The sequence below is a fragment of the Danio rerio genome, chromosome 6 (assembly GCF_049306965.1).
Source record: "Danio rerio strain Tuebingen ecotype United States chromosome 6, GRCz12tu, whole genome shotgun sequence".
Taxonomy (NCBI): Eukaryota; Metazoa; Chordata; class Actinopteri; order Cypriniformes; family Danionidae; genus Danio; species Danio rerio.
The window spans coordinates 35,225,890-35,238,141 of record NC_133181.1 but is presented as its reverse complement, the minus strand read 5'-3'; positions in this window follow the sequence as shown (position 1 = coordinate 35,238,141).

Genomic DNA, 12,252 nt, shown 5'->3' with positions numbered 1-12,252 from the left:
TAGTTTGAAATAATATATATTAAAAGACATGATACGGTTTGAAATAAAATTAGTTTTTGCACAAAAGGAGATTTTGGCACAACAATTTACCAACCCAGTCAATATAATGTTTTAAACAACCAAAATGTCAATGAAAATCACTTTGTAGTACCAAAGGTCTCACTCAATCACTCCCTCACTTTCCTTCAAATTAGTCCCTGATTTATCAGGGGTCACACCACATTGGAATGAACCACTAATTACTGTGCCATATGTCTTTATTCCCTTCCAGCCCCAACCCAGCACTAGGAGAGTACACTTAGGCCCCCTTTACACTCATTTGTTTTAAAGCGCAGAAGTTTTGCAAGTTACGCCTTTCGTCCACACGAAAACAGCGCAGTTTGAAAATGTTAAAGAGGCTGTTTTGGTATTAAAATGCTGCTGCTGCATATTAGTGTAGATGGGGGAAAATGGAGACATCTGAAAATGGAGGCTGATTGGGGTTTTTCTCAAAATTAAGTGAACAAAGTTCAGTCTTGTCTTATCTTTTAAGTTGAGACTTTGCAAGTTTGATATGGAAAACAGACTCCAGGGTAAATCATCAAAGGCAACAGTGTTGCTACAGTACTTTATAACGTCATTCACATCACCCTGGCTACGTTGTTTCACTATTTAAACAATAAAAATGGGGGAGTTATAAATAGCTAGCTTTGTTCTAGTGGAGATTTCTCTTTCCTAGAAAGACTCTGTTTAAAGCGTGATATAATCTGCCAGTTGCAGTGACCCTTGCGTTGAGATCCTCATCGGGCTTCCCATCCTCACTTAACAGTGTTCCAAGATATTTGAACTATACCACTTGCTTCAAGACAATGTTGTCCAGCTTTGTTGAGTGTTGGACATGTTTTTTGCTTATGACTATAGTCTCGGTTTTGGCTGGGTTAATGTTCAGTCCTCGTTTCTGCAGTACAAGATGTGTTGCAACCCCTCCTCTGAGTTCGCCATCATCAGCATATGCCAAAATCATCAGCTGTACTAGGTTCATGCGCCAATTTTTCCACCTATGTGCCTACTCTTATCTTTTGGTGTGAGTCTTGGGCACTTACTAGCAGCAGGAACAACAGATTGCAGGTGATGGAGATGTAGTACCTTAGACGAGTCGCTGCCAAAACTTGTAGAGATACAAGACCAGACCATCAAGATAAACCTACAATCGAACCTCTGACAGAAATAATTGATAGGCATAAGATGAGGTTGTTCGGTCATGTTGTCAGGATGAAAAACCACAGGGTTCAAAAGCAGTTGCTAGAGGAAAGAACTCAAGGAAGACATTCAATAGACAGGCCTTGAATGAAATGGATGGACTCAACCCAGCATTCCAAAAGAGAGTAGACCCAAACTGCACCAGAAAAGTGGCTGCAGACAGCAAAAGGTGGCGGAAACTTTGTTCAGCCTCTTCACTGCAAGGTAGAAGAGGCCGGGAATAAGTAAAGGAACAATAAAATGAAAACATGATATAAGGGACTGCCTATATTATTTTGATATTAACAGCTTAGCAGACACCAAAATGTTAAGGTGTCCTGTAACTACATATTTATTTGACAGGGTTTTTCACTGTATGCATCTTTATATCAAAACTTAGCCTACAATATAACTGCCTCCTTTCATTTTCTTTGAAAAATACGAAGCACACCTGTCTCTTTTGCTGAATATCAGTTTAAGTAATCAATAATGGCCATTTAAAAAGTATAACGTACATGTATAACGTTTATACAATATAGGACATGAAGGGAAGCAATCTGTCAAATGTGTAGAATCAGTATACATGGTTACATAAACTATCTTTGCGCTCAGCTAATACAACGTTACCTGAGAACAAGTAATAGATTCAAAAGACTGAAGAGTCATAAATAGAGACAAGATGAATTAAATACCATGTTTAACAACTATATTGAGATGAGATCCAGCAGTAGATCCTTGATGAACTGTCAAACGAGCGCTGCTCTCATCTGTGGAGGTGTGCTCAAAGCACCCGCTGACTGCCTGGAGCTCAGACGTGTGCAAAAGCTGCCAGAGTGTGTGGTTAGTCACGTGATGTGCGTTTTCAGCTGTGTAGTGTGGTCGAAGATCTTTTTAGAAACACTAGGTGAAACTTGTGAACCCCCAGTGCCGGGAAACACTCATACATTCATTCACTCACAGTCATACACTACAGCCAGTTTAATTTATCCATTTTACCTATATCATGGAGCCACCTTGTCCAGCCGGAACTCGGATCAGTGACCTTTCTGCTGTGCTAACCACTGAGCTACCGTACTGCTGGCAAGATTTCATAATGCAATTTGAAGTGTAAACAGAATACCATAACGCTTCTGTTCTAAATATTAAACCCAAATAAAACCACAAAGCATTTTCCTCCAAAGTTGTTTTCCCGAATGCCATCTTTTAACATAAAAACTATCACCATTCGTCTACACATATCTGAGATCCAGACGAATGTGAACACCATCGCTCACAGGACTATGTCTGTCACAGTAATTGAGTCTTAAGGAATCTATCGGAAAAGGAAAAAAACACATAACACCTCCCTCACAGTCTTCCAAGCTCATTTCTCTTCACCTCTCACTTTTTCCTCTCTAACTGCTGTCTAACCAAATCCATCACAACTAATTTCTGACAATGTCATTTTCCTTTTCTTCTCCCTGTCTTCTCCGTAAATGCGCGTTTGATTGAGGATCCGTTTTCCTGCCTCTTTCACTCGTCGTCCTTGGGGTAATGTAATTAAAATGTTGAGTGTTAAACAGAAGCACAGTGAGGATGATGGGAGCTGTAATCCCCTGAACGCCCCTCGCTGTGCTGATATTCAGACTATTAATGCTCCGGTGAAGCAGGGCCTTGTGCTCCGTGCTCTGTGACAAACGACTGCCGCTCGCAACGGGAAACCTGGTTAACCGGCGGCAGCAGCAGCGACAGGGGGCATTAATACACCGTGTCGAGGGTCTCGCTGCGGAACACGACACACTCGCTGGCACTGACAGGCCTGCCGCTCGCCGTGTTAACGAGATAAAGGTTGTGCCCATGATGCGAACCACGTTTTCTGTGACATAGAGGGATGGAGAGAAGGCAAACGCTCCCTCATTTGACTTCTCTGTCTGGCTTTCTCGTTTGTTTAATCGTTCATGCAGGGAGAAATACTTCTAGAGAATGCATGTCGATAGGGGTGTGGTAAAAATCAACTAAAGTTGTCATACATCATCTAACCTCTGTTTATTTGTCTTTTTTGAATTTCAAATGTTTTTTTTCTTATATATATATATATATATATATATATATATATATATATATATATATATATATATATATATACACACAAGTTTATTATATTGTTAGTTGTGTCTTGTAGATCTAAGTTATAAAACCAACAATTTTCCTAAATTTCATGCTCACTACTACTCAAATTTTAAGTTATTCTAACAAGAGTTAAAGAAATCTGTCCATTCCAAATCCATTTCCAAACAAAAAAAGGAAAACTAAGGAAATGACTGTTTTTGGTTTTTCTTTTGCTCACAAAAACAAAACAAAAAAAAAGGATTTTGGCACAATATTTATTTATTTTTTGGTTCAGGGTACGAAAACGGATAAACGGCTTTAAAATTTCTTATATACATGTAGAGGGGTGATGCGGTGGCGCAGTAGGTAGTGCTGTCGCCTCACAGCAAGAAGGTCACTGGTTCGAGCCTTGGCTGGGTCAGTTGGCATTTCTGTGTGGAGTTTGCATGTTCTCCCCGTGCTCGCCTGGCTTTCCTCCGGATGCTCTGGTTTCCTCCACAAGTCCAAAGACATGCGGTACAGGTGAATTGGGTACGCTAAAATTGTCCATAGTGTATGTGTGTGAATGAGAGTGTATGGGTGTTTCCCAGTGATGGGTCGCAGCTGGAAGGGAATCCTTTGCGTAAACATTTCTGCTGGATGAGTTGTCGGCTCATTCCGCTGTGGCAACCCCAGCTTAATAAAGGGACTAAGCTGAAAAGAGAATGAATGAATGAATACACACATGTAGGCGTTGCTGAAATGTAGGATCTGCCAAACGTTTTGCTGCTGTGAACCTTATGCTGAGCAAAGATAGCCATTTCTGAGCAGATCCTGGTTTCCATGATTGCTTCCGAGTAAGGCCTATATAATAATAAGAGCAATAATAATAATAATATAAAGGGACTAAGCCGAAAAGAAAATGAATGAATAAATTAAAAATAATAATAATAATAATATATGCCTATAGTGCGCTGCCAAACTTCTTGCTGCTGTGCACCTAATGCTGAGCAAAGATAACCATTTCCGAGCAGTGCCTGGTTTGCATGATTGTTTCAAAACTACTGTAGGCCTATAATAATAATAATAATAATAATAGGCTAATAATAATTAATATTGTATAGTTTTTTTAATAGTTGTTAGCAGAACCAGAATAAGAACACGTTGGGCCCTGGGGTTATAACAAAGGGTACCATTTGTTTTTATTTTATTTCCTCCTATTTTAGTATGTATATATTATTTTGAGGATGACGTCAAAAGCTCAGATTTGGTTGGCCAATCAGAGGGAAAAGGGCATTTCAGCACTGCATACATGTGTATAATGAATTTTAAAGCTGTTTATATGTTTTCACACCCTGAGCCAAAATCACGTTTTTCCATTTTTTATAATTTTTTTTTTTAGCAAAAGAAAAAACGATAAACGGCCGTTTCCATAGTTGTACTATTTTTTTTTTTTTTCGGATATGGAATGGACGGAAAATACCCTGATTAAAAGAGCATGTTCCATGCATATTTCATTACCTACATATATTCTGAAGTACAGAACACAGATCAAACACAGAGGACACTTTGAGATACATCACTGTAATGGCCTTATTCCACTGAGTGGAACAGGTTGGTACAGGTCACCTTTATCAGGCTTGCATTTCCACAGCCAAAAGGGTACCAATGGTGGGCATGGTATACGATGGAAAGTTTCAGTTAACGTCATTGTCGATCGAGGAAATGTCAAAGTAAAGCTCTATCACAAACTGAACAAACTGAAGAGCAGGGGGCGGTGGGATGGGGGGGAGGTGCGCGATCATAAACTGAAGAGCGGGGGGGGGGGGGGGGGTCTCTGCGCCTACTAAGAGGGGCACCACCGCACCTGCTGAGTAGGGCACCTCAGCCAATGAGGGCAGAGGGGCAGTGGGTCTAGTCATCGGGCCACCCCCTGGCTGTGCACGGCCCTGCATGTAGCCTCTTGTTTGTAGGTAATTCCATCATTCTGAGTTCATATTAGTCCAAAGGGTTATGATAATAGTTCTGCATGGCAGATTGTTCATGGTTTAGGTTGCTAAAATCACTTGCTCCTTAGTTTTTTCCGGATTCTCCTTTGTTTTTTCATGTGTCACCCTGGCGTTTGTCCACTTCTGAAATGATCTGATGTTAGAGGCACTTCAATGATCACAAGTACATTATTATCATCAGCTCTTTTTGTTTTAATTTTTCTGGCTTGTGCACGAGCTAGTGACATATCTCTGTACACCAATAGCATTCAGCTGCGCGTCTTGCTCTGCCTTTTGGCAACCTTTCGAAAGGGTACCCAAAAAGTGGTACGGTATGATTCGTTTTTTGATACCTTTTGACGATGAAAACGGCCGTAAAAGCATACTGAACCATACCGTATCACTCAGTGGAAGCGGGCCATTACTGGTTCTATTCAATAGATTCTGTAGTACTTTTTTTTACAATAGATTGTGCCAAAGCAGCTTAACATACAGTAGATAAAATAAAGGGAATAATAATCCATAAAAAGATTTCCGATTGTGAAACGTTAACATTACAGCAAGTCAGGCAGGCAGGAGAGTAGTGTAGAATAGTGTAGTTCTGGTTCAATAAAAACGGATTTATTTCATTTTTGTATAAATGCCATTGTTTTTATTTAAGTTCAGTTTTATTCAGTTTAGTTTAATACATATGTCACTGTTGAAGATTGATTCACTGAAAAGCTTATTCACCAGACCCAACCAAGCAGCCAGAGGCGACAGTGGCAAGGAACCAAATTCCACCAATTGACTGACATGAAGAACAACCCATGGGAGAGACCTGGCTCAGCCTGAAGCATCAGGAATGTTTCTCAATATGCATTCTTTAGCGACCTTGTGTCCTTTTGTTCTCATGTAACATCATCATCAACCACCAATATTCAGTTTCAATACTAAAGTCCACAGGAATGGAGGACACGTGAAAGTTCCTGGATTGATATTAAGGAGGCATCGATGCAGACTTGAGCACCGAACTGGCTCTAGAAGTCCCATAAGTCATAGCGGCTGAAAGAAGGAGATGGGTTATACAGTTGCAATACATGTGCCTTTGTTGCCTGACCTGACAGAACCAGTGAACGCTGAAATTTAGTCTGGAAACCATGTCCACTGATCTGCTAAAATATCCTGTTAAACCAAGTTCTGCAATTATCATCAAATGTTGCTGTTGGTTCCATATTAAATAATTTCTTTCAGCCGCTGCAGCAGAATTAATCTAGCTGTTGTGCTTCTGATATATTTTTGGAGACATTATTTTAAGGTCTAAAAGCAAACATAGTGCTGCATTAAAGTAGGTTTCATTGATTTTGGTTAAATGGCAAACAGTCATCTTCATGTTCATTACCAAACTGGGAAAAAACTGAACCCAAAGGGCGTAAATAAGTTAGACAAAGGTGGAGGAAGATTCATGGTTTGATCATGTTTTCTGCAGAAGTTTAGCCCTTTTAAACATGGCAGAATTAATGCAAATATTTATCAGAAGCTGTACTCTGGTGACATATAGTTCTTTCACTGCATTCATCATCCAGTCATTTAAAGCAGGACAATGAGTCCCATCACACAGCTGAACAAGTAAAGCAGTTTCCTGAAGCTAAAAAACATTGAAATAACGAAATGGCAGCCAAAAGTCCTGATACACACCTGATTGAAAATCGCTTGAAGACCCTTGGCATAAAAGTTAAATAAAGGCTAAGGATTTAGTCATTGAAATTGAAGAAGAGCTGATCAAGATGACAGGAGAACAAACCTTCGACCTTAAGAAATTTTGGCTGTATACATTTTTCCCTGCTACAATTATTGTATTTGTATTATATTGATTACAGATTTTTTATTTATCTATTTTTTTTTTTTTTGATGGTTTGACTTTAATTGTTTTGTAAAACATTATTCTACGAAGATATTGCCTTCAAATTTAGGTTTGATTGAAACAATCAAGTGTTAAGAAATAGTTTACATATTTTGATCTATATATATATATATATATATATATATATATATATATATATATATATATATATATATATATATATATATTATTACATTTGATGCCTTTCTACTTCAGAATTGTTTACATAAAATCAGTTTTAACAGGTTTTGCTTTTTATTTTATGTATTAGTTTGTTTGTTTTTTGGTTTTTGGGGGGGTACTTTTTTTAGCAATTTGTTTTTTTATTCATAATTTAACTTTTACTTTAGTGTATCACCGTTGTTTTTGTGAAATATTTTGGCAAGTTGTTCCTGCTCCATTTTTTTTTCAAACTGCCTGACAACTCCAAATAATTTATCTTGTAAATATATGCACCATAATAATAATTAAAAAGAAAAAATACACATGGCTACAGTAAACCCTTAACAATTTATCATTAACTTTTTAAGAACTTTAAAGAAGTTTTATTAACCACAGTTGACAAACAATACTTTGCTTTTAATAAGTTTAGCTACATGAGAGCATTTGAAATAAAAAAATAGAGGTGTGATGCTTATATCCGTATTCATGATTCTCTGTATGGTCACTCACCAGCTTCTGTTATCTGCATGTGAAGAAAAAGAGAAATTTGTGGAGCAATCAGTCTTTCTCTTCTCTCCCTCCCTTTCCCTCTCGTTCATTCGTTCGCTGTGACGGCGAGGATGTAAGTGCCTTAGACAGATGTCTGCTGCCGCTTGTCTCAAAGCTCAACGCGAGCTGCTGAGCTCGGCAAACTCTAATTAAGATCAATATTTCAATTTTTAGTAAAAGCGCATGTGAAAGAGAACGGAGGAGGAGAGCGAGAGAAAGGAGGAAAACACATTCACATTTTTTTCCGGGGACAATCTCACTTGAATGAGAAAAAGGAAAGAATGAAAGGTCAAGTGTAATTTTTCTCTACCTCAATAGATCGCCTGGACATAAAAAAGACAAACTTGTTACAGCTCAGCAAAGACTCCAGCCCATCAATAAAGATCATACTTTCACTGCAAGTAGTTAGTCATTAGTGTAACAGTCCTCTGGCCTTTTTTCAAGCTGCTCTCTTTCTGCCATATTTCTGCTTGCTTTATTTCTGTTTGCCTTTTACCTCTTCTTCTTCTATTGCTCCCAATTTCATTAATTTCTTTGGTTAAATCAAAAACAAACAAAAAAATTGGAGAGTTGGAGAAATGCATTAAATTGAATTTAATATATACAAATGTATTTTAAAACAACTATTTAATTATTTTATTTTTAATTCATAGATGATACAATAAAATAACATTTACTCACGTGGTTGAGTACTCAAGTGGTCCCAATCCATTATTATTTTTAGTACAACCCCAAATCAGAAAAGGTTGGGACAGTATGGAAAATGCAAATAAATAAAAAAATAGAAAGTATGGATTTTCACATTTACTTTACTTATATCTCATTATAGACAACATGAACACAGAATATCTCATGTTTTGTCTGATCACCTTAATTTCATTGATGTAATTGATGAAATATACATCATTTCCTGTCATTCAGACCTGCAACACATTCCAAAAGAAATTGATACAGGAGCAATTTAGGGCTAGTAATCAGGTATATTTGGTTAAATAATGATGTGATTTAAAAAAGGTGATATCAACAGGTGATTGTAATTATGATTTGGTACAAAAGGAGCATCCAAAAAAAAAGCTCTTGTCTTTTCAGAGCAAAGATGGGCAGCGTATTACCAGTTTGCAAACAAATGTCCGAAAATTATTGATATGTTTAAAAGCAATGTTCCTCAATGAAAGATATAAATATTTTTAAGGAATCTGAACGTATTTCAGTGCATAAAGACAAGGGTGCAAGCCTAAGCTGAACTACAATGATCTCCGATCTCTCAGGCAGCACTGCATCGATAATCGTCATTCATCTAGAAGTGATATCACCACATGGGCTCAGCACTACTTCGGAAAACCTTTGTCAAGTGCCACAATACATAGTTAAATCCACAAATTATGTTAACTGTTATGTAAACAGTGTCCAGAAGCACCATTGACTTTTCTGGGCTCGGAGGCATCTGGTATGGACCACCACAATGTGGAAACATGGACTGGGGTCAGATGAATCAGTATTTCAGGTATTTTATGGAGAAATGAACGCTCTGTGCTCCGGACCAAAAAAAAAAAGAAAGATCAAGCCAGGGTCTGTCACGCTATGGGGTTGTGTCAATGCCTTTGGCAAATGTAACTTGCGCTTCTGTGATGGCACCATTAATGCTGAAAAGTACATGAACATTTTGGAGCGCAATATGCTGCCTTCTTTTACAAGAACACTCCTGCATATTTCAACAAGACAGTGCAAAACCACTTTCTGCGCACATCACAATGAAGAGGATAAAGGTATTTGACTTTCCTGCCTGCAGTCCCGACCTGTCTCCAATAGAGAATGTGTGGCACATTTTGAAGTGCGAAATGTGACAAAGAAGACCCCGTACTGTTGCCCATCTTAAGATTTATTTGCAGGAAGAATAGAACAAAATCACACCTGAAACACTTCATCACTTGATGACTTCAGTCCCTAAACGTCTTTTGAGTGTGTGAAAAGGAATAGCAACATTACAAAGTGGTAAATGCATTACTGTTCCAACTTTTTTGAAATATGTTGCAAAAACCAAGATTAAATACAAGTCTATGTAAATTTAGAAATTACTACTTTCTTTTTTATTTGTGTTATTTATATATATATATATATATATATATATATATATATATATATATATATATATATATATATATATATATATATATATATACATACATATATAGAAAGCTGGTATACATATATGTCATAACATTATATATATATTCTGTATTTTAGCTTTGTTCACAAAAAAAAGGGTTCTAAATGTGTCTGATTTTGATTGTTAAACTTAAATTAACATTCTAAGGTTTTCAGATCCTACACTCTCAAAATCATTCTGCATAAATCCACAAATTAATTACAAATTTTGCTGTGAATTAGATTATACATCTGTATAGTTACATGATAATCACCCTAAACTACAATCTAAGGCATCGTTACAATTAAGTTAAAGTTGCTGATTAATACGGTTTCTAAAACTGTTGTGCTGCTTTTTGTCAGCTGGCTCTTTATGGCTCACTTTTCTGCTGAGAACTTCATAGAAGTTTGTATACTTGTTAGTTTGAATATAGCCAAGCGATTATTGCTGAGTATTTGAATGGGAATTTTGTGAGATTTTGAGACCCACAAAAACCTGCTTTCCAAACCTTCTTCTGATAACCCCCTACTCCACCTCACACCTCTCAACTGCTGTATTTTGGCTAAAGACGGGTTAACCGGACAAATCCGTTTCACTCATATTCATAGTTGTCCAATCCAAACCCCCCCTTCTCTCTTTTACACTATCAAACTCCTTTTTTTCTCCTTGGCCATGCTGATGTCCATTTTGCTTAAATCGGTAGAACTGCACCAGCAGCTAACTCCCAATATGCAAAGGCACAATGAAAGCCCTGACTTCAAAAATTTATGTCTCAAGCCCTCGGCCACATCCACACCCACCCACCTCCGCTCACTGAATGGACGATGGCAGATCTTCTTAAATGTGGCATTTTCAAAGCGGACTGCTTAGCTTGGACTTTGAGGTCCACTCGTGCTTATTTGATAAAACCCCCATAATGACTTAGCGCACCTTCAACTTCAAATACCTTGATATGATTTGTCCCGTCCTCTTAGGCTCCTTTTCTTTTTTCCCCTCCGTTGGCAGATTTGAGCCTCAAGCGTGTCTGTATTTCACTCATTGGCACCTGGAAAGGAAGTCTTAGCATGTTACGTAAAGTTAGAAAAGGCCTCAGTCGTATAGTGAGAAGTTATTTATGCAGCAGATTTTATTCTGATATTGATATAAGCACTTTGAAATCATGCTAAGTGGCAGTGATTGTTACATCAGTAACCTTTAAAGGGGTAATACAGTAAAAAAAATATCCAAATTCTGTCTTCATTTACTCACCCTCCACTTGTTCCAAACCTGTTTGAGCTTATTCTTATTTTGAAGAATGTTGAAACCCAAGAGCAATTGAATTCAATAGTACTTTTTGCCTACTATAGATGTCAAAGGGCACCACCTTTCAGCATTATTCAAAATATCTCCTTTTGTGTGTTTAAGAAAGAAACTCACCACACTCTAGGTGAGTAAATGAAGAGTGCATTTTTTTTTTTTTTTTGGTGAAATTTTCATTTAATGTTACAAAAACCTTTTTGTACAAAAAAATGTTCTTTAGAGTGGACAATTTGTTCTTTAAATTATGAAAATGTTCTTCTAACTAAGAAAAAACGATCCTTTTAACAACTTTTCACTGATGAGATCACCTTGAAAACCTTTTTTGGTTCTTTCTAGCACCTTTATCTGAAAGATTGTTGGTTTAAACTGGTCAGTTTTATGCATTAGGTGATGGTTATTTAATGAAGGATTGCTGAATAGGTCTCTTTCTCTCTTATTTTAACAATGCGCTAGTGATCTATATTCCTTACTCTGCGATAAGGAGCTCGTGTTAGACTGACCCTCATCTTCTGGTACTTCTTTCAGCGCGCGACCGGCTCCTCTGATTAAGACATATGCTATGGTGATGAAGGCGCGCGCTGCGTGGGGCTTAATTATTTGTCGATCCGCGCAGATGAGTCGAGATGCAATTAGAGGTTAATTGCGAAAGAAATCCGGAGCGTGGCTGGCACTGGCGAGGCGGATCATAATTAACTCACCCGCACAAATTGCGCATTTTTCCCTATCCGGCGGAAATGTGGATTGATTTTATTGCTGGATCACGCGTTATTGAGTTCATCACCGCCTATAGGTCATAAGCGGGGAGGAAAGTTGCGTGTGTGTTATCCTATCAGATCAATACACTGAATGACTGTCACGGCGCATCGAGGAAATATGCAGTTTAATAGATAATTATCTAATCAATTAAACTTTAAACGGTCTGTCCAATCACACTAGAGATT